General features: G+C 39.3%; 1 pseudogene; it reads left to right on the top strand.

Annotated features, from left to right (window-relative positions):
- Positions 1–23,524: 23,524 nt before the first annotated feature.
- LOC114088998 (acidic leucine-rich nuclear phosphoprotein 32 family member B pseudogene) lies at positions 23,525–24,394 on the top strand (annotated as a pseudogene).
- Positions 24,395–27,123: the final 2,729 nt, after the last annotated feature.

Genomic DNA, 27,123 nt, shown 5'->3' with positions numbered 1-27,123 from the left:
GGCCTTGCTAAATTGCTGAGGCTGGCTTTGAATTTGTAATCATCCTACCTCAGCCTCCAAGTCCCTGGGATTACAACCACATTCCAGGGCACTTGGTTCAAATTTAAAATTTTGATCTCTTCCTGAGCCAGTGAAATGAGTACCAGACCCACTGACAACTGCACAGTGTACTGTGTTCCTGGTGGTTTTTGGATAGTGTGATATTCAACAGTTTATCATAAAACAGGCTTTGTGTAGAAATTTTGTCCAATTTCAGGCTAACGCAAATCTTCTGAGCATGTTTAAGGCAGGCTAGGCTTACCCTGGTGCTTGGCGGGTTAGGTGTTTTAAATGTATTTTTGACTAGAGATATTTCAATTCAAAATGGGGTTGTCAGGACATACATTAAAGAACATCTGTATACGCATTTGGACTGTTCTGAGTATATTCTGTGAATTTTTAATTTTAATTTAATTTTATTTTGGTGCCAGGACAGTTTACCACTGAACTATATCTCAAGTCCTTTTTCTTTTTTCTTTTGAGATGGGGTCTTTCTACGTTGTTGAGGGTCTCACTCAATTATTGAGGCTGGCCTCAAACTTGTGACCCCCCTGAATCACTGGGATTAGACAAATGTAACATTCCATGAATTTTAGAATGCTTGTTTTACTTGTTCATTTAAAATATATTCTCATTTCCATTGATTTGTTATTGACCCTTGGGATATTTCAAAGTGTATTGCTGAAATTAGCATAAGAATGGAATTTAATAGAGCTGAATAACTCAGCAATTTTGCAAGGCCCCAAATAGGTCCTAACACATATAACCAATTGATTTTCAATGAAGGTGCTAGGATAGTACAATGGGGGAAAAGATAGTCTTTTCAACACACAGTCTTGGAAAAACTAGATAGATATTGTAAGGAAAAAATATGAACTTCAACCCTTATCTCAAATCATGTATAAAAATTCACCTGAGGGCTGAGGTTGTGGCTCAGTGGTAGAGCGCTTGCCTAGCATGTGTGAGGCACTGGGTTCAATTTACAGCACTGCATATTAATAAATAATAAAATAAAGGTCCATCAACCACTAAAAAATATTTTTAAAAAAATTAACTTGAGATGAGCCAGATCTAAATGTAAAAGCTTAAACTATGAAACTTTGAGAAGAAAAGAAATGATGACATCATTATGACTTTGGAGTAGGCAAAGATATCTTAGGACACAAAGATAGGAATCATAAAAGGAAAAAAAGAGAATAAATTAGACTTTGCCAGAATTAAAAAAAAAAAAAAAAAACTTTTGCTTTTTGAAAGATTTAAGACAATGAAAAGGTAAGCCTCAGACTGAGAAAAGATTCACAATTCATATATCTGACAAAAACTTGTATCCTAAATATATAAAAAGTCTTACCACTTAATAATAAGACAAATAACCCAATTAAAAATTGGGCAAAGGACCCATACCTGAAATCCCAACAACTCAGAAGTCTGAGGCAAGAAGATGGCATGTTCAAGACCATCCTGGACAACCTAGCAAGACTGTCTCAAAATAAAAATAAAAAGGGCTGGGGATGAAGTTCAGTGGTAGAGCAGGTGTCTAGCATGTGCGAGGACCTGGGTTCAATCCCTGGTACTGAAAAAGACAAAGAAAATTGGACAAAGGATATAAATAGACATTTCACAAAGGAAGACACATAAATAGTCAACAAGCATATGAGAATATTTTCAATATCATTATATTAAGGGAAATGCAAATTCAAATTACAATGAGATACCACTATTTATCCACTTGAATGCCTAAAATTTAGGATGACTGACAACAGTAAGTGTTGGAGAGGGTATGGAGTGACTGGAACTCTGGTACGTTGCTGGTGGGAGTGTGCAATGCTACTCGATGCAACAATGGGAAAACTGTGTCAGTTCTTACACAGCGAATATGCTTTATTTTGACAGAGCAGCAATTGTATACCTTTGCATTTACCCAAGAGAAATAAAAATGTGTATCCAGAAAAAGATCCACACATTATTGTTCATGGCTGCTTTTATTATAATGGCCCAAACCTGAAAATAACCCAACAACAGATGAATAAATAAACAAATCACAGCATGTTCACATAATAGAATATGCTAAGCAATGAAAAGGAGCAAAACTTTGATATGTGCAACAACATGGGCAAATCTCCAAACCTTATTTTAGGCAAAAGAAGCCAGATGCAAGAGCATGTGCTATGTAATTCCATTTATATGGAATCCTAGAATGGCAAAATTTAATGTATAGCTCTAGAAAGGATATTATGTATGGCCTGAGGTGGAAGATTGATTGCAAAGAGCCTGGAGGGAATTTTAGGGGTAATAGAAATGTTATGTAATTTAATTGGGGTGGTGGTTATTACATGAGTGTATGCATTTGTGAAAACTCCTGTGAACTGTATGGTTGAAATGGGTGCATTTTATTGTATGTAGATCATGCTTTAAAAAAGAAATTCAGCCAAGTGCGGTGGCTCATGCCTGTAATCCCAGTGACTTGGGACGTTGAGACAGGAGGATCGTGAGTTCAAAGCCAGCCTCAGCAACTTAGTGAGGCCCTGAGCAATTCAGCAGGACCCTGTCTCTAATAAAATAAAACAAAATGGCTGGGGATGTAACCAAAAAAAAAAAAAAAAAAGAAAGAAAAAAAGAAAAAGAAAAAAGAAATGCACACATACATACCACACAGTAAAATGACTATACAGCAGGGTTAGAGTAAAAGAAAATAGATTGAACAAAGAGAAGAGGAGCAGGATTGGTTTTTGGTTTTTGGGTTTTCTAAGCCTTCAGCAAATCGATTTTTAAAAAGCCATAAACATGTATACGTGTGTGTGTGTGTGTGTGTATTTCCTTTTTTTTTTTTGTATCAGGGATTGAACCCAGGGGCGCTTAACCACTGAGCCACATCCCCAGCCCTTTTTATTTTTCATTTTGAGGCAGGATCTTGCTAATGCTTAGGGCCTCCCTAAGTTGTTGAGACTGGCTTTGAACTTGCAGTTCTCCTGGCTTCAGCCTCCTCAGCTAAGTGAATAGCTGAGATTCTCACCTGGGAATCATTACAGGCATGTGCCACTGTGTCTGGCCTTATATTTCTTTACTAAAGAATATTGACATAATGAGAGGCAAGAAAGGAGGCAGAGTCAGAATGCAGATAACTCTTTTGAGAAGTTTTGCAATGAAGGAGAGCAGAAAGTGGGGCTTTGGTTTGTTTGGAAGTGATGTGATTTCATGGGAATTATTTTTAAAATAATACATAAAACTAAGCATGAATCCATTATGTATCTCTTATATAATTATAAAACCAAAAGGAATTTACAAGTTAAATTTAAGTAAAATTTCATGATCAATTCAATTTAACAATGTAACATAGAGTTTCTCAGTAGAATTTTTGCCATATAAATTATGAGTGCATAATTTATAGAAAAATCTATAGCAAAATGCTTACAAAGATGCCCCATGAATATAAATAGAGCAATTCAAATTTTCTTCCTATATTTTTCTACATATTTGAAATTTTTCTATAATGAATATGTATAACTTATATAACCAGCTAAAGACAAGTGTTTTCAAAGAAAAGGATAATTGATACTAATTTTCAAATAGGTATGCATCTAATTTGTATGTATTTTTAATATCAGCATGCAGACATACTCATCTTGCTTTCCTTATCTTTCATAGTTCTGTACCCAGGTCTCTTCTTAATTTGGGGTCATTTCCTCTCCAGCACCAAATAGTTCCCAGTTATTTGGGATAGCACAGCCTGGAATAATAAGTGGCTATCCAAAAGGGGCATTTGACTTCTCCACTCAATTGTCCCTTTCTATAACAACTATCTAATAAGGTATCTTTTAATGTTTTGAAAGGAAATCATAGAAAATAAAATCCACCTATACTCATAGTTTCTACTCTGGTCCAGATGATGCACTAAATAGAGAAAAATATAAAGAAAAGAGGACGTAACAAAATAAATCCTTTGGCAAGACTACCTTAGAAGACAATAAAAGGGTCAGGTGCTCATCTGTGTATGTGTAATCAATGTGAATGCTCCACTTCAAATAAATGCACAATGCTGGGTTAGGCTGTCGACCTAAATACCATAGATGGTCTAGAGATGTAATTTTCCAAAATGATCAACAACTATTGATGAAGTTCTGAACGAATCAGTCTTCCTTCAAATTGTATGGGAGTTGCATTCCTGGAAAATAGAATGTATATTAAAACCATCTATGAGCTCCATGCATGTCATGTCCCATGGACTATTTGAATGTCATGTAGAAGAATTCTGTTTTGTTGAACTGCTCTAGTGCATTGCAAAATGCCAACATTTCTAGCCTCTGGCTGCTTTAGCATCCCACGCAAATAATCCCTCACATTTCCAAAACACATTTTAGTGAATAGCTGAGATTCTCACCTGGGAATCATTACTCTCAAGCCTTCCTCCTTCCTGGTTCACTGGACCCAGCCTCCAGTTTCTTCCTAAAATGAACAGAAGGATGAAGCAACTGACAGGGAAATCAGACACGTGTATTTTTTTTTTTTTTTTTACTGAGGATTTAACCCAGGGGCACTTAACCACTGAGCCACATCCTAGCCCTTTTTTTGTTTCATTTTGAGACAGGGTCTCCCCAAGTTGCTTAGGGCCTTGCCAAGGTACTAAGGCTGTCTTTGAACTTTAGATCCTTCTGCTTCTGCCTCCCGAGTAGCTGGGATTATAGGTGTGTACCACCATCTCAGTTAGGCATATGTATTCTTTTTAAAAATTTGTTCTAATTAGTTAATACATGAAAGCAGAATGAATTTTGGTTCATTGTATGCCAATGGAGCACAGCTTTTCATTTCTCTGGTAGTATATGATGTAGAGTTGCACCATATGTGCAGTCATACATGTACCTAGGGTAATGATGTCTGTCTCATTCCACCATCTTTCCTCCCCTCCCCTCCTCTCCCTCTGCTTTGTCCAATCAAAGTTCCTCCATTCTTCCCAGCCTCCCCACCCCCATTATGTATCAGTATCCACTTATCAGGGAAAACATTCAGCCTTTGCTTTTTGGGATTGGCTTACTTCACTTAGCATGATATTCTCCAACTCCACCCATTTACCTGCAAATGCCATAATCTTACTCTCTTTTAAGGCTAATATTCCATTATGTATATATACCATGGTTTCTTTATCCATTCATCTATTGAAGGGCATCTAGGTTGGTTGCACAATTTAGCTATTGAATTGAGCTGCTATAAACATTGATTGGCTGTGTCCCTTCAGTATGCTGTTTTTAAGTCCTTTGGGTATAGACTGAGGAGTGGGATAGCTGGATCAAATGGTGGTTCCATTTCAAGTTTTTTAAAGGAATCTCCATATTGTTTTCCATAGTGGTTGCACCAATTTGCAGTCCCACCAGCAATGTATGAGTGTATGAGTGTACCTTTTCCCCCACATCCTCTAGACACATGTATTCTTGTTGTGGTGCTGTGGGATGTAGGAGAATTTAGTAGATGAGCAAGTTTTTCTTCCTAGAAGTAGCTGGTAAATGAAGCAGGAATGAAAGAATAACAGCATTCTGCAACATCTGATGAATGAGTGGTCTAGGCACTGAGCATCAAAGGTTGCTAACATCACAAAGAACACATCGGTATGTACAAAAACATCACACTAACCTCCCCCCCCCCCCCCCCCCGCCACCCCCGTAGGAAAAACGCAACACCATCTGAGGTAGTCATGCTTTGGAAAAGCTAGAATGTGACTGGGCCTCAGTCTAGTTTACATCAGTGGTTCTCAAGGTGTGGTCAGTGTCACATAGAAACTTGTTAGAAATGCAAATTTTAGGGATTCACCTCAGACAAGAATCAGAAACTCTGAGGGTGGGGCCCTACAACCTGTCCTAGCAAACATAAGGTGATTCTAACACTCACTAATGATTGAGAACCGTTCAGTGCCAATACACTGCCAATTTATAGAAAATATGGAGGAACATAGGACAATTGGATAAAACAAACCAACCAACATACTTAAGATATTCTATCAGACAATGACTTAGTTTCTTTAAATAAATATAAATTGCAAGAAAATAAAAGAGATGAAGGGAGAACTCATAAACTAAAGATAGAAGAAATATATCAACCTAATGCACATTTTAGACCTTATTTAGATCCTAATTCAAATGAGTAGGTTAAAAATATTTTATAACATTTATGAGTATTCTTAGGTTTTGCATCTACAGATTTAACCAACTGCTGATTGAAAATATTTAAAAGAAAAATTGCATCTGTACTAAACTTGTACAGACTCTTTTCTTGTTATTATTCCCTAAGCAATACAACTACTTACATAACATTTACATTGTATTATGTATTATAAATAATCTAGAGATGATTTAAAGAATATAAGAGGATGTATATGCAAATATTTTGCCATTTTATATAAGGAATTTGAGCACCCATGAATTTTGGTCTTGGAAATAATCTCCGACAGATACTGAGGACTATAAATGGTAATTTTGGCACTAATTTGGTTTAGTAAATGCTAAATCTTTTTTTTTTTTTGTACTAGCAATTACAGGAGCACTTTGCCACTGATCTATATCCACAGCCCTTTTTATGTTTTATTTTGAGACAGGGTCTCACTGAGTTGTTTAGGGCCTTGCTAAGTTGCTAAGGCTGGCCTTGAACTTGGAATCCTCTTGCCTCAGCCTCCCAAGCTTCTGGGATTACAGGTTTGCACCACCACACCTGGCCCAAAGTTTATCTTTTAACAGAAGTTATATTTATGGGCAAAATGATATGACATCCTCAATTTGTTTAAAAATAATGCTGGACAGGTGGATAAAGTTATAAATGGAAATTAGGGGTTGATGGTAATTAGGAGTAGGTGATAGGCACATGGGTTTTATTATACTATTTTGTCTATTTTTGTGTTTGTTTGGAATTTCTCCATTTACTACATGTATGCTAAAATATTTTTTGCTTTGATTCTGTGGGGCCCACATTAAACCCTCGTTTTTCTATTTATTTTCTAGCCAAAGTGAGCTGAGTTGGTTGGGTCAATTGCTTCATCTTTGTCATTCTCATTTTCTTCATCTGTAAAATAAAGTAGTAAGAATTAAGTGATGTCATGTATTCCACTTCTTTGCAGATGGAAAAGTCCTATTATCCAGACTGTGAGTCCTTTATAGTCAAACATGACATCTTCTGATGTCTTTTCAACACATGAAAAACAGCCTCAGTTTTCTTATTCAATTAAAACAGTATTTGTCAAATAAATGAATGAATGAGCATGTCCCAAATTCTAGGTTTTATACCCCAACACAGCACCATTCTTGATTGATTCAATGATTAAAACGTAAAGTGAATGAATCAAAGTAGGAGACACATTCTGAAAATTATTATTTAAAATATATGGTATACATTATAAATAGTGTATATTACAGATTCTCTTTGCTCCCCTTCCTTAGTGGCTTCTCCTAGGCTGAAAGCAGTGGAAAATGAGAAGGTCTTGTTCCGTAGAGGTATCTCAGTCCTAAAGACAATCTTGCATGCAAAAATAAATCAAGTGAAAACTGGATTGTTTTTGTATTTATCCTTGTAGCTCTTCTAGATTCCACCAGAGGGCGCTTTATGCTGCTAGTGTCGCTGAGATGTGGGGTACACAGGAGAGGGTTTCTTTATTTTTGCATGCAAGATTGTCTTTAGGACTGAGATACCTCTACGGAACAAGACCTTCTCATTTTCCACTGCTTTCAGCCTAGGAGAAGCCACTAAGGAAGGGGAGCAAAGAGAATCTGTAATATACACTATTTATAATGTATACCATATATTTTAAATAATAATTTTCAGAATGTGTCTCCTACTTTGATTCATTCACTTTACGTTTTAATCATTGAATCAATCAAGAATGGTGCTGTGTTGGGGTATAAAACCTAGAATTTGGGACATGCTCATTCATTCATTTATTTGACAAATACTGTTTTAATTGAATAAGAAAACTGAGGCTGTTTTTCATGTGTTGAAAAGACATCAGAAGATGTCATGTTTGACTATAAAGGACTCACAGTCTGGATAATAGGACTTTTCCATCTGCAAAGAAGTGGAATACATGACATCACTTAATTCTTACTACTTTATTTTACAGGTGTTGGGAAAGTCTGCTGTGAGCATATCAGTGTTAGGTGTTGGAGGTACACAGAGGAAAAGGACATGGGTCCTGCCCTTAAGGGACTCAGCCTAGAGTGGGGCAAACATGTAAACAATAATGACAGTGTTGCAGCAAGGACTATAATAAAATGTGGCCCTGTGCTAAGGGAACCATTAACTCTGGCTCCAGGGGTCAGGAAATATTTCTCTGAATGGAAGCTCAACTTTGAAAAACAAATGAAGGTTACCAAATGGACAGAGTAGACAGAACAATATGTACAAATACGTGGAGGTAACCATAAGCAAGTAATTAATTTGGCATGATTAAAATATATATATATAAAGTTTCAAGAGCCTGGAAAATAGGGGAAGAAGAGCTGAATAGTGGGCAGCAGCCAGATCATAAAAGGCTTTAATCCTCCAAAAGAAAAGTGCCAATTAATGTATACCTCTAACTGGATAACTCTGTGGGGGATTATTCTCTAATCTTAGTTATGCACAAAATAAGTTTTAGGGCATTTATTTTTTAAATAATCATTCAGAACCATTAATATACTTCACAAGGTCACCATTCTTAAGATTTTATAATAAGTGCCCAGTTTGGTCATTTTTTTTTTTTGCTTGCTTTGGATTTGATCTGACTTCAATGTGTCACAAAATCAAGCCCACTTTCAAAGCATGAAGATTTGCCATCATGAAGGATTTAAAAAAAAAAATCAAGCTTCTAGGGCATTTTCAAAAGAGTCATTCTAGCAATGTTCGAAATAGTGTCAGCATCATTAGAATAAAAGCTTGTTCCTAAGGTGACAAAGTAACTTCCCCCTCCCCACACTTAACTTTAAAACTCCCTCTTTCCTTTTCTTTAAAGTTTTTATTTTTAATATTTTTAGTTGTAGTTGGGCACAATACCTTTATTTCACTTATTTATTTTTATGTGGTGCTGAGGATCGTACTCAGGGTCTCGAAAGGTGAGCCACAACCCTAGCCCCCCCCTCCTCCCGCGCTTTCCTTTGTGCTAGTACTGTAACGGGTAGTTCAGCAGATGCTGACATTCAGAGGACATGTACCCCTGGAACAAGTGGAAGAACTGGGCGCTGATGCTGAGACGGTTCCTGATTCTCTCTTTCCGAAGCTGGGCTGGACCCCCACGGAGCCTGCCCGAGGGCTTTCCCTCTTTCACACTGACTCACCTAAGAGGACTCACACCTCCTTCGCTGGGACAGCCAGATGGCTCCCTTTCCACCTCATAGCACTTCGGAGCCGACGAGTCCAACCTGCTTGTTGCCCCGAAGGCAAGGGCCTCAGAGGGAAAAGGTGGGGAGGGCAGCGAGGCTGGGACGCTGTGGCTCAACACCTGGCTGCTTTGCAACATTCAACAGATCCACCAGGAAGCTCAGTGCTCACTGTGCCCTCTGAGGATTTGAGTGTAGCTGGATTTCAAAGGTGATAGGGGTTTCTTGTTTATTAAGCTGTTTTTGTGTGTTTCTTTTGTTTTTTCCTTTCCTCCAGTTCTGGGGATTGAACCTAGGGGCGCTCTACACCGAGTTACATCCCCAGCACCCCCGCTCCCACCTTTTTAAAGACAAGGTCTCGCTAAGTTACCGTGGCTGAATTTCAACTTGAATCTTCCTGGCTCAGTCTCCCGAATTGCTACTGTGAAGCTTTTTAAATCAGAACAATAGATTCTTAAAAATGTAAAGGGCTGGCAGGGTCCTTAGAAGTCACTAGGTTCTATCCCATCATTCTATAAATATGGAAATGAGAACCTAAATATTTAAAATAGGGTGATATTGCATCCTGATGTTCAGGGACAGTCCTGGTTTATGCTTTTTTTCTTTTTCTTTTTTTCCCCAAAGTAAAAATGCTATTTTTTCATATTCAAAATGCCCCCATTTGGACAATAAATTATAAGGTCATACACACCCTACCATAAGAAAAAAAAAAAAGTGTATGGCTGGGTGTGGTGGCCCCATGCCTGCAATCCCAGCAATTTGGAGAGGATGAGACAGGAAGATCAAAAATTTAAAGCCAGCTTCAGCAAGTTAGCAAGGCCCTAAACAACTTAGTGAGATCCTGTCTCAAAATAAAAAGGGCTGCAGATGTGACTCAGTGATAAAGTACCCCTGGGTTAAATCCTTTATAACAAACAAACAAAAAATCTATGAGAAAGAAATATTAGAGGAAGGAAACAGCATGAAAAAATACATTGATAAATGAACTTAGCACATCAGACTTTTCCAATGATTTTATTGCTAAATTCCATTGTCTTTCATAGGTTATTGCTAGGGAAAGTCATAAATTTAAAAATCTTGGTTAATTTGGGGTTTCCTATTACAAATACTATGGTTAAATTCCATTGGCTGTTATGAACAAATCACTACAAACTATTTTTGTAAAAACATTAAAGAATAAAGGAGGTGGAAACCAAAATGGGAGTGGCTTTTTGGTGAAACAACCTGAGTTTGACTTTGTCAAGAAGAAAGCATTTTTAGGCAAAACTTCCACTTCCACTGTTATAAAACTGCTCCCTTCTGCTGAGCTGAGCTGCTTCCTCCCTCACACAAGTTCACTGAATACCTTCAGGGTGTCAAGTATTGTGTGGAGCCAGGGAGACAAGGACGCCTCTTTTCAAGAAGCCAGTGAACTTCTAATGACTAACTGTTTCTGCAAACTCTTATAAATGTTTTATAAGAATGTCACATCTGTCTCATCGCTTGGAATTCTCTTTGTTCCTGTGTACTTTCATTAAAATAAAAAGTTATGACTGTAGAGATGGCATCTTTTCTTTTTTTCTAGTCAGGTTTTTATTTGTATACCTCAGAAAAGTACACAATCAAAAGTGTTCAGCCTGATGCACTTTCACAAAGTGAACACACACATGTGACATGAACTGATATCAAGAAACAGCAGGTCCATAGGAATTAAACCAGAGACCCTACACCTGAAAAAGTAGGCTCAAATCTCAGTCATGTCAGATTAGGCCCTGACTTCCTTAATAAGACTCCTTTTAGTGCAAGAATTAAAACCAATAATCAGGGGCTGGGGATGTGGCTCAAGCGGTAGCGCGCTCTCCTGGCATGCGTGCGGCCCGGGTTCGAGCCTCAGCACCACATACAAAGATGTTGTGTCCGCCGAAAACTAAAAAATAAATATTAAAAAATTCTCTCTCACTCTCTTTAAAAAAAAAAAAAAAACAATAATCAATAAATGGGATGGATCCAAACTCAAAAGCTTCTTTTCAGGAAAAGAAACAATCAGTGAGGTGAATAGAAAGCGTACATCTTGAGAGCAAATTTTTACCACACACACATCAAATAGAACACTAATCTCTAGGATATATAAAGAACTCAAAAATCTTAACACCAAAAAAACAAATAATGCAATCAATAAATGGGCCAAGGAACAGACACTTCTCAGAAGATGATATACAATCAATCAAAAAAAATATGAGAAAAAACGTTCAACATCTTTAACAATTAGAGAAATGCAAATCAAAACTACTCTAAGATTTCATCTCACTCCAGAGTGGCAGCTATCAAGAATACAAACAACAATAAGTGTTGGTGAGGATGTGGGGACATTACATTGATGGTGGGACTGCAAATTCGTGCAACCAATCTGGAAAGCAGTATGGAGATTCCTTGAAAAACTGGGAATGGAACCACCATTTGACCCAGTTATCCTACTCCTCTATTGATAGCCAAAGGACTTAAAAACAGCATACTGAAGGGACACAGCCACATTAATATTTATAGCAGCACAATTAACAATAACTAAATTGTGGATCTGACCTAGATGCCCTTCAGTAGATGAATGGATAAAGAAAATGTGGTACATATACACAACGGAATATTATTCAGCATTAAAAGAGAATAAAATCATGGCATTTGCAGGTAAATGGATGGAGTTGGAGAATGTAATGCTAAGTAAGCCAATCCCAAAAAACCAAATGCTGAATGTCTTCTCTGATATAAGGATGCTGATTCATAATGGGGAATGGGTGGGGGGGCATGGGAGGAATAGACAAAATTTAAATAGGGCAAAGGGGAGAGAGGGGAAGGGAGGCGACATGGGGGTAGGAAAGATGGTGGAATGAGATGGACATCATTATCCTAAGCACATGTATGAAAACATGAATGGTGTGACTCTACTTTGTGTACAACCAGAGACATGAAAAATTGTGATCTATTTGTGTAATATGAATTGAATTGCATTTTGCTGTCATATATAATTAATTAGAATAAATAAAATAAAATATATTAAATAAAAGAAATAGCAGGTCCAGAACCCCAGAAGGCACCCAGGTACCCCCCTTCAGTTACTGTGCTCACACCAAGGATGACCACTATCTTACCTTTTTTGATTAGAAATTAGTTTAGCTTATGTTGAAGTCAATATAAATGACATCACATAATGAATATTCACAGGGTTTTAGAAACATGTGAATTCATTGCCAGTATTTACAGAGTGGGATTTCTCACATAAAAATCCAGATTTTCTGTTTCTTTTTTAAAAAGATGTGACAGGATCCTTCTGGTGATGAAAATGTTCTGTATCTTGACTAAATCAATGTCAACATTCTTGTTTGATATTGCACTAGAGTTTTATGAGATGTTATCATTGGGGGGGAAATGGGTAAAGGGCACAGGGAATATCTGAATTAATTAATTTCTTCCTCTCTAGTTCTCCTCCTCCTCCTCCTCCTCCTCCTCCTCCTCCTCCTCCTCCTCCTCCTCCTCCTCCTTCTTTTCAGGTGCTGATGATTGAACCTAGATCCTCCTGCATGCTAGGCAAGTACTCCAACACTGAGCTACACTCTGACTCTTAAATTTAAAAAAAAAAAAATTTGTTTGTATTTTGAGATAGGGTCTTGTCAAGTTGTGGAGGCTGGCTAGGAACTTGCTATCTTTCTCCTTCAGCCTTCCAAGTAGATGGGATTACAGGCATGTGCCACCACACCTAGCTGATTTCTTTTTTCCTTTATTTATTACTTAGTTTTAAAAATTAGTGCTTTATACTGGTACATAGTAGTTGGATTCATCGTGACAAAATCATACATGCCTGGAATTCAATTTCAGTTCACAATCCCCATAACAACCAGCCTGTTTCTAATAGCTGCATATAAAGATACAAGTTTAATTAAACAAAAGTTTAATTAAAACGAAAAATAACATACTAAAGAACAAAACAAAAATGGAAGGAAGAAAGAAAAATACTAGGCTTGCCTTTTCTCATGGCAACAGCTGGTTGGAGCTGACAGTCTGTGGATGGTGACATGTGCTCTCTCACTTGCTACAGTCCCCACTCACTTATTGTCACACACTTGGCTAAGCACAGCTCATTTGTTACCTGCCTACTTTCAGGTCTGAGTCAATGCCAGATACAGTGGGGAGCTACAAACTACTTCTTTTTATTTTCTGTTTTGCGGTACTATGGATTGGACCCAGGGTTGCTCTACCACTACATTCCCAGCTCTTTAAAAAAAAAAAGTGTTTTTGAGACAGTACCATGCTAAGTTGCTGAGACAGGTCTCAAATTTTAATCCTCCCACTTTAGCTTCCTGTAATACCACACCCATTTTACAAACTGTATCTCCACTTTTTTCATCTATGTGTTATTTCAGGATTGGATTTCTTCAATCTGGTTTTATTTTTCAGCATGGAGTGTTTCACCGGATTTTGGCATTAGCTTTGTCTACTTGACTCTGGTTTTCATTTTATATCTCTGTAGGGATCGTGGGCCGGGCTGGATGGAGCTCTGGTAGCTGGATGCCATTTAAAATCAGAATCACCATCAATAAATCATTTTCAGTGGCATTAGACCCTGGTTTTTTATTTTTCTAATTCCTTAACTGGCTATTCTTCCATCTTGCTGCCAGTTGGCAACCCTTAGGGTCAGCCCTTTGCTACTGAAGCTTGTGACCTTGGCTTTGAAGTCATTCTCTCTGTGGGTGGCATCATCCCCTGTGCATAATAAAGGTAGGGGCCACCAGTGCTCAGCAAATTCTGGTGTAGGACTAATTTTGTTTCCACTCTTGGTAGACTGATAAGTGGTTCTAAGATGCATGAGGACTGTGAGACTCATTCCATGTGCCTCCTTTAAATGCTTTAAATTCTTACTCTCAGCTTTTATATTTATCTCTTGAGGACCAGAGACACTTCCTGGGTAGTCTGCATACAATACTTGGAGATGTACTGTCCCAAATTTTTCAGTGGACAGAAAGTTCTGAAAAGATTAATAGGGAAGGTGTAGAAAAACTGGTTCCAGGTTAGCATACGAAAGGCTCTGAGATGTACTGTGGCTAAAAACAAAACAAAGCTCTGTTTCATTTTGTTTAATCTAGCATTTCCTCTTGAGTCTGGAATCTTTGTGTTTTTCCCATTCAAGGAGTGGCATTTGTCCCAGTGCCAACTTAGGGGACATTAGTGTCACAGGTCCCCAAGGTTTTCTGTAGTTCTAAGAGTTGGACCCCTGATTCTGTGCTTTTTCTTGCCCACCTTTACCCCAGGGAACAGCCCTCCCCTTCCTATTGCTTCAGTCATATTCCACGCTTCTCCCACCTGTGATGTCAACCTGCCCATGACACCATAAACCAGTGTGTCTGGAACCCTTTTCTTCCCTGATGGCTGTGAAAATAAAGAACTGGAGGAGGAGTTCCAGTAAATCAAGGACCCTGCACACAGAGCTGCTGAGGTGGAGCCAGAGAAAACAGAATTGCTGGTGAGATGCAAGTCAGGTCTTGCTGGAACAGCACGCTTCCCCTTGCTGGAAGTCTGTAAGTGGTCTAATTGTTTTCAGAGGTAGGTACACCGTCACAGTGGTGTTTACAGAGCAAGGCGTTTGATGGTGTTGGAAAAGATGAAGCTTTTTCCCCACTCAGCCTGGCACGGTGTGGTCCTTGCGGAGATTCTATCTTTTAATTAACCAACATTTTCCTCCACCCCTCTTACTGATCTGATTCAGTGACTGCTTCATGCAACCACTTGTGCTTACCTAGGCTGAAATCCTTATATGGAAAACCCTATAATAATCCCTATTACCTTTAGAAGAAATAAGTACTGACAAGTTTCTAGTGCCTTCCTGTTTCACTCTTGTTAAAAGTTTTCATTACTTATTAGATTTTCCTTGGAATTATTAGAATTTCATGAAAAACCTTGAACACAATGGAGACAAAAGACTCTCATCTCTTTTTGGCTGTTCCACCTCTTGCATCATTGTGTGTGTGTGTGTGTGTGTGTGTGTGTGTATACCAGAGATTGAACTCAGGAGTGCTTAACCACTGAACAACATCCCCAGACCCCCCACCCCTTTTTTTGAGACAGGATCTCACTAAGTTACTGAGGCTGGCCTTGAACTTGTGATGCTCCTGCCTCTGCCTCCCAAGTTGGTGGGATTACAGGTGTGTGCCATCACACCCCACAACCTCTTGCATCTTAAGCTTGTTTTGTAGGGGTTAAATGCTACTTCCTGGGTATGTCATCTGGGGCAAGTTCTTGAATGTCCTTCTCTCATTTTATTCCTTTGTAAAATGGGAAGATTAATAAAATACTTTCTAAAGTTGTTGTGAGATGTAAAGATATTAAAAGGAATCTATTTAACCAACTGGTAGTGAATGTTATTCCCATGCTCTAACATAGCACCTGAAGTTCCTACACAGGCCTCCAAGCTCATCCCTAATTCTGGAACTTGGACCCAGGTCCTGCTCTTTTGTCAGCTAGTCTTCATTTTTCAGGATGCATATGCATGTAGCCTTCTCAGAGGAGGTGTCCCACTGCTCTCAAACAGAGTTGTCCTTCCTCTTGTGCTGTCACTTCTTCCTGGTATGTACTTCATTATTCACATCACCTGGAAATATGACTAATTTTTTAATCACCATTTTTGTTAGTGTAAGAGCTCCTTGAAGATTAAGGTCTTATTATTTTTCACCCTTGAATTCCTAAAGACAGTGCTTGACATTCAGTAGTTGCTCAAACCTATTTAAACAAAAAATATACTAGGAAGAGGAAGGAACAAAATGATATGTTGGCAGAATTTAATTTTATCTAAATTTTGAGACAAAATTTCCAGGTGTTTTCCCACCAAACCTTTTCTTTTGGAAGAGATGCTGAGAAGAAAATTTCTCCTAATGTTTATTTCATCTACTTTTGCTTCAGATGTCTTTAGAAATGGTGGAGGTGGCAGTGGTGAGGAGGGAGGGGAGGTGCTGCTGGTCAACGCATCACCTGACTGGTGGAGGCCATTGGGGAAGAGAGATTGGTGGCAGAGAAAGAGCAAAGTTGGCCCTAGAGTTGACTTGCAAGTCAGCAGGCCTGGTTTTGAACCTGTGTCACTAGCTATGTAGTCATGATGATGTAACTTGATCTACAAGGCTTAGGTTTGGGCTGGTTTCCTCTCTCCTTCCTGTCAGCAGTTGTACCAGCCCTCCTCTTCCCTCAAGACTTCTGCTCCCCATCTCCTTCCCTCATTCTTGGAACTTTCTTCCTATTAGATTTCTACTAAGAAAATAGAAACCTCTGATGAGATGAGAATGCCCTCATGGAGGAGGAAGAAAAGTATAAACACACAAATACACACAGAGTTCAACTTTCTGTCCCAACAATTTTGCCTTCAAAGTTAGCCATATTTGTGCCCATCCTCAGATACCTTTTATGTACATTGGCCACATGAGTTATCTTCCAAACTGTGACACCTCAGACAGACTCACAGATGGACTGTGAAAGAGGTACTTTAAAAATGACAATGGAATATAGGTACAAGTCAGGACCATCCTAGCCTTCTTTACCTCTTGCTAACAATAAAGAGGCACTTTCTCCCATCTACTGGATCATCTTTGTAAGCACTTTTAAAAAGTGTGCATTATAATTATCCATTAACAGTGTGATTCATTATGCCATATTTGTGCATGCAGGTAACATCAGCTGATCCAATCTCATTCCCCAAATGTGAGAATTTTAACATTTCCTTTCTTTCTCCCTATCCTTCCCCCCACCACCAATTATTTTATTTATTTATTTATTTTTACATTGCTGGGAATTGAACCCAGGGCTTTGTGCATGCTTCTTTCCTGTCTTAAAATCAACAAATAAAGGCTGAGGTACAACTCAGCAGTAAAGCACTTGCCAAACATAAGCAAATCCCTGGGTATACCCCAACACCAAAAATGAAACAAAAATTAAAGAAAATCTCTCCCTATCCATGTCTCCTTCAGGTTACTACCTTCTCTGTTCCCCTTTAAAAGGTCTATGCTTTAAAGAGAAAACTATTTCCTTGGCACCTCTTTTTGTTCCCCAAACCTCCTGTGAGATGGCTTTGCCTTCATGAGTCTTCTGGAACCTTGCTTTCTCCGGTCTCCAATATTGAGGACTTTCAGTGGCTGTATAGATTCTCAGCAGCATTTGACATTTTGTATATATTGCTTGTCTTTGAAACACCCCTCTTTCCTTGGTTCTGTGATAGCACTTTCTCCTGGTAATTAATTGATTTTCCTCTCTCCCTCCCATTCATCTGGACATACTTAGCCAGTCTCTTGAGACATCTTCTTTTTTTATCCTCTTTAAAAATTGTGCAATCTCTAGATTCTGTCCTGGGACCTTGTCCTTTTCCAGTCTACTCATTTATTCTCATTCCTGCAATTATCTTCTAGAAGAACTTAAGATCTTGGACTGGTATCTCCAGCCCAGAGATGTCTTTAAAAACTAGATCCATTTGTGCAATTGAATACTGTCAAAAAGACAAGATGATAAGCAACTTTACAACGAAGTTCTAATTGGCTTTTTAATTTTCATTTTTTAGTTGTAGATGGACACAATACCTTTATTATATTTATTTGTTTTTATATGGTGCTGAGGATCAAACACAGTGCCTCACACATGCCAAGCGAGCGAACACTCTGCCACTGAGCCATAACCCCAGCCCTATAATTGGTTTTTATTTGAGATTCTTGAAGTGGGACATCTTAGGAGTTATTTTTTTTAAACTTTACTTTTTATTAACGTGTATTAGTCATACATATTAATGGAGTTTAGTGTGATATTTCAACACATGTATACAGGAAGCACTAATCAAATCCAGCACCCCTTTATTTCTCATCACCCTTTTGCAACCTCTAGTAATAACTGTGTGGGTTTTTTGGGTATGTTTGCTTTATATTTTTTTTGTACCAGAGATTGAACCCAGGGGTGCTTAAAAACTGAGCCACATCCTCAGTCCTTTTTATTTTGAAACATAGTCTTCTTAAGTTGCTTAGTTTCTCACTAAGTTGCTGAGGCTGGCTTTGAAATGTCACAGTCTCTAAGCTGCTGACATTATAGGCGTATGCCACTGCACCCAGCTCTAGTAATCTATTTTGCCTACAGTCAAGTTGACTTTTTGCTTCCACATAGGAGGAAGATAGGCTGGCTTTATAGGCAGAAAAGGGCTGAACAAAGTAGAAACAGAAAGCAGTTTGGTCATTTTGAAGGTTGCTCCCTAATAGGGTTAGAACCTGGTCTGGGCAGGAACTTACTTATACTGACTCAGGTAAATTGTATCCCTTCTGATTGGTTGCTGCTAATCTCCTGGGTTTTTGCTGGGTTTCTGTTTGTTAAGTCCTAGGGATGGAATCCAGGGAAGCTGGACACAATATCTTTATTTTGTTTATTTATTTCTTTATTTTAAATATTTATTTTTTAGTTACAGGTGGATACAATATCTTTATTTTCTTTATATGTGGTGCTGGGAATCAAACCCAGTGCCTCATGCATGGTAGGCAAGCACTCCACCTCTGAGCCACAGCCCCAACCCTATTTATTTATTTTTATGTGGTGCTGAGGATTGAACCCAGAGTATCGTGAGGCGGCAAAATTGCGAGGTATGCAGTCCAGGGGAGAAATAAAGAATGTCCACGTGCTTCTGCCCCTTTCAATGCTTTATTCACTCAAATTACTCAATACAGTTTCATTTTATAAGTTCTTAATCAAGAAAACAACAATCCTTAATGCTAGGCACTGCAATAGACATAATCAATTCACAGCAATTTTAGATTAATTCTAAGCACTGCAGAACACACTTAATCATGACAGGCTAATGACAGACATTCCCTCTGCATGCTAAGTTCAGAAGTCTTAAGCCTTAGGCTTTATGTCCAGCAGATGCACACTCACTCAGACCACGGTGATCAGGTCTGGAACCAAGGCAGGCTTTTCCTGGCATGGAGTGGACGACCGGTTGAGGAGAGGGTCGTAGGGAGAAGTTGCAGCTCAAGGTCCAAATGAGGCGGTAGAGTTTGAGAGTGGTGAGGATCACACAGAGGCTCAGGAAATAATGACAAGTGATGGGATGTCAGGTCCTCATCAGGCTCTCCAGCTCGAGTGCATCCTTGTTTCGGCTGGCTGAATCCCTGTTCATCAGCTCTATTATTTATACTAAGTTTTGGGGCTTTTGATCCCCCTTTCAATCCTTATCAGCTCCCACCATATTTCTCCATGACATCATTTACCCTGGGGTCAGAAACATCTGATCTGGTGGTCTCCACCCTGATCTTCTTGCCTTTCCCTCTAATCAGATGAGGACAGCCAGCCAGGGGCTTCACTCTGTTTATCAGGGTGAGGGGAAGTAACTTGTTTGAGGCCATCCCGGAGGGCTCTGTGGGTGTGCCTGGTGAGACTGCATGTTTCTAACTGGAGTTTTAAAAATGGAGTTGCTAGGCTCAGGCCTAAGGCCATCCTCACACAGGGCCTCGCACGTGCTAGGCAAATGTTCTACCGCTGAGCCACAACCCCAGCCCCTACCCCTTTGTATTTTTTAAAAATTTAAGACATGGTCTCAAATTGCCGAGGCAGGCCTTTAACTTGTGATCCTCCTTCCTCTGCCTTCCAATTCACTGAGATTACAGGTATGAGCCCCCATGCCTGGACTGGTCTTTTAAAATAGGTTCATTTCAGAGTTCAGTTTGATTACATGGCACCTTGCTGAAGCAACTCCATTCTGGTTTGTTCTGGTCTCTGCGGTGTAGTGCAGGAGGCCAGTCCAAAATATTGGCTTCTCATAAACTTAGAATACTTCTACTTGGCTGGCCCACAGGAGCATCAAATATAACCACTCTGCTTTGGCTTCTCTATTTCAGAGAAAGGCAGCTGCTTTCCACTCAGTTACCTGTGCTAGAACCTGGAAAACTGTGTCCTTCACCTGCTCTCCCTCACTTCCAGTTCTAATCATGAGCCAGTCCCCTTCCATTCCACCTCCCCTTCCACCTCCCTGATATCTTGCAGTCCTTAGCTTCTCCGTTTGTTGAGGTGGCAGTGCCAGCCTGCTGGGCTGCTGCTCCCAGAGGTAACCTCTTGTCTCCCTTGTTCCTCTCCCTGTCTTCTCCATACGGCAGTTGAGTGATCTTTTCAATGCACAAATCTGATGAGGTCACTTTCTGCTTAAACATTTTCCATGTGTCTCCAAGATAAAGTGCAAACTCCTTAACCCTTATCAGGGGCCTTTCAGGGTCTAACCTCTGATGAGGTTTCCAGCTTCCATCTCTGGTCATTTACTCTCCTTTGTACCCTTTTCTCTCCTTCCACTCTCCACATTTTCAACTGTCAGAAAGGCCCCGTTTTCTCTTCTTTCCTGGGTGTCGCACCTACTCTGTCCCTTACCTGGCATTACCTCTCAAATGCTCCCCTCACCATTGCTTCCCTCGATACCTTCACATCCCCAGGAAAGGGAGGAGGATCTTAATTCAGGCCATGAGGATCCTTAGCTTCAGTGCATAAAGGAATTTAAGGATAAGTCAAAGTGAGGCACAGATTGAATTTATTGAGAGAAAGAAAATAGAAGCACATCCTCGGAGAGACAGGGCAGAGTATGGGCTTTGGGGATAGTACTGTACACATAAGATCAGTAGTACAGGGATGTGATCTAAGAGGGTGCTCAGTTCTCCTTTGTGTCAGTAACTGCGCAAGTTACCAGGATGGGAGTGGGGGTCATTTGCTGATGCATTGGCCGTTATCAGGATAGGGGTTCTTTTCTTCTTTGTTTTTGATGCATTCTGCTTTGTGAACACAGTACTACATTGGTGAACCTATGGACAAGGTCTAGTAATTGATTTAATAGTGCTGTTTGAGATCAACATATGTAAAAGTGATTTTTACATATGTTTTTTCCCATGTGAAAGTGGACTTGAAATCAAGGCCACTCTCGTTTTGTCCTGTATGCTTCCTTCCTACCTATCCCTCTCTCTTCTAACCTACCTCATTCAGAACATGGCATAACTATTGGTAATACTGTGGCTATTAAGTGATGTATTGGAATTGTCTTCTCCAATCCCATAACCGCCCCATGGAGTCATCATTATCCTTACTGATGAGTTGACGAGACCGAGACCCAGAGACCCACATAGTAGTCAGAGCCATCATTTTATACATGTGTTTGATGACTTTACTCTCTAAGAACTTATTTTTTTTTTCTTGTAATAAAAATCCAGTCCGGTACTTAAGTTCAGCAGTGGTAGCACATCCACAATATTGTGCAAATGTCACCACAATGCATATACAGAACTTTCTCATCTTTGCACACTGAAACTCTACACTCATTAAACAATCTACTTCCCTGACCCCATTCCACTTTCTCTATGAATTTGATCACTTTTGGTACCCCCACATATGTAAAGTCATAATACAATGTTTGTCTTTTTATGACTGGCTTATTTCACTTGGCATAATGTTTTCAGGTTTATCCATGTTAAAGCCTGTGCCCAAACTTCATTCCTTTTCTAAGGCTGACCCTCTTAGATCACATCCCTGTACTACTGATCTTATGTGTATACTACGTTCATCTCCAAATGATGAACATTGTATGCACATACCACATTTGGTTTATCCATTCATACTTTGGTAGATATTTGAGTTGTTTTCACCTTTTGGCTATTGTGATCGAAGTTACCATGAACATGAGTGTATGAAAATCTGTTTTGAATTTTTTCTTTTAATTCTTGTGCATATATATCCAGGAGTAGAATTGTTGGATCATATAGTAAATCTGTTTCATTTTTGAAGAACTGCCAAAACTGCTTTCCATAGTGGCTGTAATAATTTTATATTCCTTCCCAGCCATGCCCTGTGCTTATTGGCCATTTTATATTTTCTTTAGAGCAATGCTTATTCAAGTCCTTTGACCACTTTATATTTTATTGTTGTTGAGTTATAGGAGCTCTTTATATGATTTGGTCAATAAACCTTTAGCAGAAATATATTTGTAAATATTTTTTTTTCACTCTGTGAGTTGCCTTTCATCATCTTTTAATGGCTAAAGGCAAAGTCCTTTCTAGAGCCCACCAGGTCCCATTTGGTATGGCCTTCCCTGGGTCCTTCTGTTCTCAACTCCTAGCCACTGCCCCTTCACTCTGTTCCAGGCACAAGTGACCTTCTTGCTTTTCTTCAAAAACTCCAAGTATGCTCCCACCTCAGGAGAGCCTCTGTACTTTCTGTTTCCTCTGCTTGAAAAATTCTTCCTCTTCACTTCATTCAGATCTTTTTAAGCATCCTCCTATCAGAGAGGCCTTCTCTGATCCTCCATGCCCCTGCATTCACTATTGTACTCTTTGTGCCTAGGAAGTGCCTGGCATGCTTGGAGCATGCTTGTTGGAAAAATGAATGAATGATGCAGACCTTCGACTCACACTCATGCTCATCTGACCTCAGACTCCTTGGTTCCCACCAACTACTTTGGAGGTTTTCTCTCCTGGAAAGCCTTCCCTAGACCTCTGAAGCTGCCAGAGGGACCTCCGAAGCTGGCAGAGGGTCCCTCTTCTGTGCTTCTCTTATTATAACTAGTTTGTCACACTGTATTGTAATCACCTATTTATTTGATTGTGTTTCCCAACAGACAGCAACTTGAGGCCAAAAACTAATTTCTTTTCTAGCACCTAGCACAATATCTACTGAAAGGGTTCGGTGGGTATTAGAATGAGTAAATCTTCAGTACTGCGAATGAACAAACAAACAAAACTGAATTCTAGAAATCAAGATACTTCCCCCAAGATACTTCAATTTCCTTGTCTATAAAATGGAGATACCTGCTTATCTTACACAAACAATGCATGTAACATGCCTACAGTGTGCTGGGCACATAGTAAACACTTGATAAATGGCAATTTTCACTTATTAATGGCGATTTTTTTATTTGTAAAATACTGGCTGGATGCACTGTGCTTGTAATCACAGCATTTTTTTTTTTTTTTTTTTTTTTTTGTGGTGCTAGGGATTGAACTCAGGGCCTTCTCTACCAACTGAGCTATATCCCCAGCCCTAATCATAGCAACTTGAGAGGCTAAAGTAAAAGGATTGCAAGTTTGAGGCCAACCTCAGCAAGTTAATGAGACCCTGTCTCAAAATAAAAAATAAAAATGTAAGACTCTGGCTGTACCATGGCTAGCTGTGGTCTGCTGGGATGACACACAGGACCTCCCTTGGTAGAAACCACCCTCTGATGGCCCTCACTGTGCAGGACAGGATGCTTCTCCTTGATCCATTCTACCACTGAAAGTAAAGTTTGAAGAACTGGATGAGGGAAACTTGGACATGGAAAGGAGGATCCAGCTGGAGCTTAGAAACAGGACCCCAGAAGCTGTTCAAGAACTTTTCTAGGACAATTGCAAATCAAATGAGGGATTAACAGCTTAATTTGTGAACTTAGAATTCTTTGGTTTAATAAGTATAGGCTTGATTTCAGTTTCACCTCTTCCCAAGCTACCTAAATTGAAAAAGCTTGAGCTCAGTGAATCATTGGAATTCTAGATATGTTAGCAGAAAAACTTAAGAATTTCACACCTCTAAATTTAAGTGGAAATAAACTGAAGGACATCAGCACCTTGGAACCTTTGAAAAAGTTGGATCATCAGAAAAGCCTGGATCTATTCAACTGTGAGATTACTAACCTGAATGACTACCAAGAGTAGTAGACTCCTGCCCCGCTGACCTACCTGGATGCCTATGATCCAGAAGTCGGGGAAGCCACCGACTCAGATGTGGAGGTGAATGGTGTGGCTGAAGAAGGGGAGGACAGAGGAGGAAGATGAGGACCAGCAGGATGAGAATGGTGAGGAGGAAGACTTTGATAAAGATGAAGATGAAGAAGATGTAGAAGGAAAAAAGATGAAGATGAAGTCAGCGGGGAGGAAGAAGAATTTGGATGTGATGGAGAAGTTGATGAAGAAGGTGAAGAGGAAGAGGAAGAAGAAAGTGGAAAAGGTGAAAAGAGGAAAAGAGAAGCAGATGATGAAGGAGAAGATGATTAGGATACCAAATAAACTGCTAGAACAGGTCTGTTCAGTAACTGTTGGACTGCTTGTGGATTTGATATCTGTTAAAGCAAAACAAAACAAAACAACGGGGGCGGGGCTGAGCACTTGCAAGGCACTGGGTTCAATCCTCAGCACCACATAAAAATAAATAAATAAAATAAAGATATTGTGTCCATCTACAACTAAAAAAAAATAGGAAAAAAAACCCCCAAAAAACAAAACAACAGAAGGTAGCTGTCATACAAACCCCAGGACATCTGCCCACACAAAGAGCCAACGAATAGTTCCTGTGACATTCTACCTTCCTCCTTTGAGTCCCTCTTGGTAATTCACCACCAAGGTTAGGGACTTTGCCCCAAGAAGATTGTAAACATTGTTATGGAAGACTCTGGCTGTACCATGGCTAGCTGTGACTTGTGAGTCAACCGTTTGTGACTACCGGTTACCAAGGGTGTAACAGCATTTTTACTTTTTGTACAACAAAAAAGCTATGTAAATAAAATCTTAACATTTTGGGTGTGTTTTTTCATACTCTTTTCTTTTTGGTACCAGAGATTGAACTCAAGGGCACTCAGCTACTGAGCCACATCCCCAGGCCTTTTTATTTTTTATTTTGAGACAGTCTTGCTAAGTTCGGACCTCACTAAGTTGCTGAGCCTGCACGAGCTAAGCAACCCCCTCAGCCTTGAGTAAAAGGGGTGTTGGACTGGCATTGCACACCACACGCTGTGCGAAGCAAGTGGCCCTTACCTTCGCTCTGCAAGGAAATGCTTCAGCTCTGGGCTTGAGCATTTCCTGATGGGATTGGACAACCTGCCTTTGGAAACATTATCCCCTGCCTTATTTGGGTGGAACAGTCTATCTAATGTCTTTTCCCTAATAAATACAGGGGTACCAGGTGCACTGGCTCTCTTGCTCTCTTGCCTTCCAGAGTGGAAGAGGACCTACCCTCGACCTGAGAAACTCCATTCTCCCCTTCTTTGGCTACACCATTCACCTCCACATCTGAGCAGTCCTACCCTCGACCTGAGAAACTCATGACCGTGTGTTGGGTGATTTCTTGCTGTTTTCTTAGTTTAATGTTGCAGCCAGCTCTGTTTGAACCCAGCTCATCTCGCCAGTGCTGGCAGCTGGTGAGAGCTGGCTTTGAACTTGTGATCCTCCTGCTTCAGCCTCTCACGCTGTTGGGATTACAGGTGTGTGCCACCACATCCGGTCATACTCTACTTTTTAAAGGCTCTTTTTTTTTTTTTTAACTTGTTAGGACATTTTGTGTGACAACTGCCAAAAAAAAAAAAAAAAAAGAAATTAAAAAATATTTTTAAGACTTTTTTTGTGTGTGTTTGGTGCTGGGGATTAAACCCGTGGCCTTGTGCATGTGAGGCAAGCACTCTACCAAATGAGCTATATCCCCAGCCCCTATTTTCAAGACTTAAAGTGAAATAGACACATTACTCATTCTTGGGAGGGACAGGGATTAAACCCAGTGTGCTTTACCATTGAGCTACATTTCCTGCCCTTTTTAATTTTTATTTTGAGACAGCTAAGCTAGTGAGGCTAGTCTTGAACTTGTGATCCTTCTGGCTCAGCCTCCCAAGTAGCTGGGATTACAGGCATGCACCATTGCATACTACACATTACTTTTTGGTTAAAAAAAAAGGGGGGGGGGGCTAAGGATGTACTTTATTGGTATACCTCTGAGTTCAATCCCCAGTACCTAAATAAATAAATATTACCAGTGTTCTAATAAAAATGATGTAAAATAATAAATCTCAAACACTATTACTGAATTTGGTATTATCATTTACATAATACTAAAGAAACTTTGTGAATGACAGAGAAGATTACTCTCCAATATTTTATTATGGAAAACTTCAAATGTGCATGAAATGTACAAAAATTTTATAGTGAATACCATTCAAAGAGTTTTGACAATTGTGTTGAGTCTGTGTAACCCAAACTTCTGTCAAGATGCAGAACATTCATATCATTGAGAATCTTCTCTTAGGCCCTTCCAGTCAATCCCTGCCCCCATTCTCCAAGGGCGAACACTGTTTTTATGATTTTTGCCACCAAAGAGTAGTTTTGCCTGTTCTAGACTTTTATATAAATGGAACCAAAGAATATGCCCTATTTTGTGACTAGCTAATTTTGTTCAGCATATTTTTGAGGTTCATCAATATGGCTGTACATATCAGCAGTTTATTCCTTTTTATTGCTGAGTAGTAGTCTGAGAATATTCTGTAGTGTATTTATGAATCTTCTGTTGATGGACAGATGGGCTATTTCTGACTTAGGCTATTATGAACAAAGATTCTATGAATATTATCCTGCAAATCTCTTTGTGGATATACGATTTCATTTCTTTTGGATAGATCCCTTGTAGTGGAATTGCTAGGGAGGTTATATATTTAGCTATATAAGAAAATGCCAGATCTTTCCCCAAAGGGTCATGGGAACAGTTTAATGTCTTAACTAAGTATAACCATAAACAACTAAAATTTACTGAATATTTTCTGTGAGCACTGTGCATAGAACTTTACTCAAATACAGTATTTCACCGAATTCTCATATTCAGCAGATGCTATTATTTACATTTTGCACAAAGGATAATTGAGGCATAGAGAAATCCATAACTGTCCAAAGTCACACAGCTAGTAAGTGGCTGAGCTTGGATTTAGATCTTGGCAGGTTAGATTCCTGCTTCTATGGCTCATGCCTCC

The sequence above is a fragment of the Marmota flaviventris genome, chromosome 9 (genome assembly GCF_047511675.1).
Source record: "Marmota flaviventris isolate mMarFla1 chromosome 9, mMarFla1.hap1, whole genome shotgun sequence".
In the NCBI taxonomy this organism is placed as follows: domain Eukaryota; kingdom Metazoa; phylum Chordata; class Mammalia; order Rodentia; family Sciuridae; genus Marmota; species Marmota flaviventris.
The sequence above is the reverse complement of the archived record's forward strand: the minus strand, read 5'-3'. Positions and strand labels throughout refer to the sequence as shown.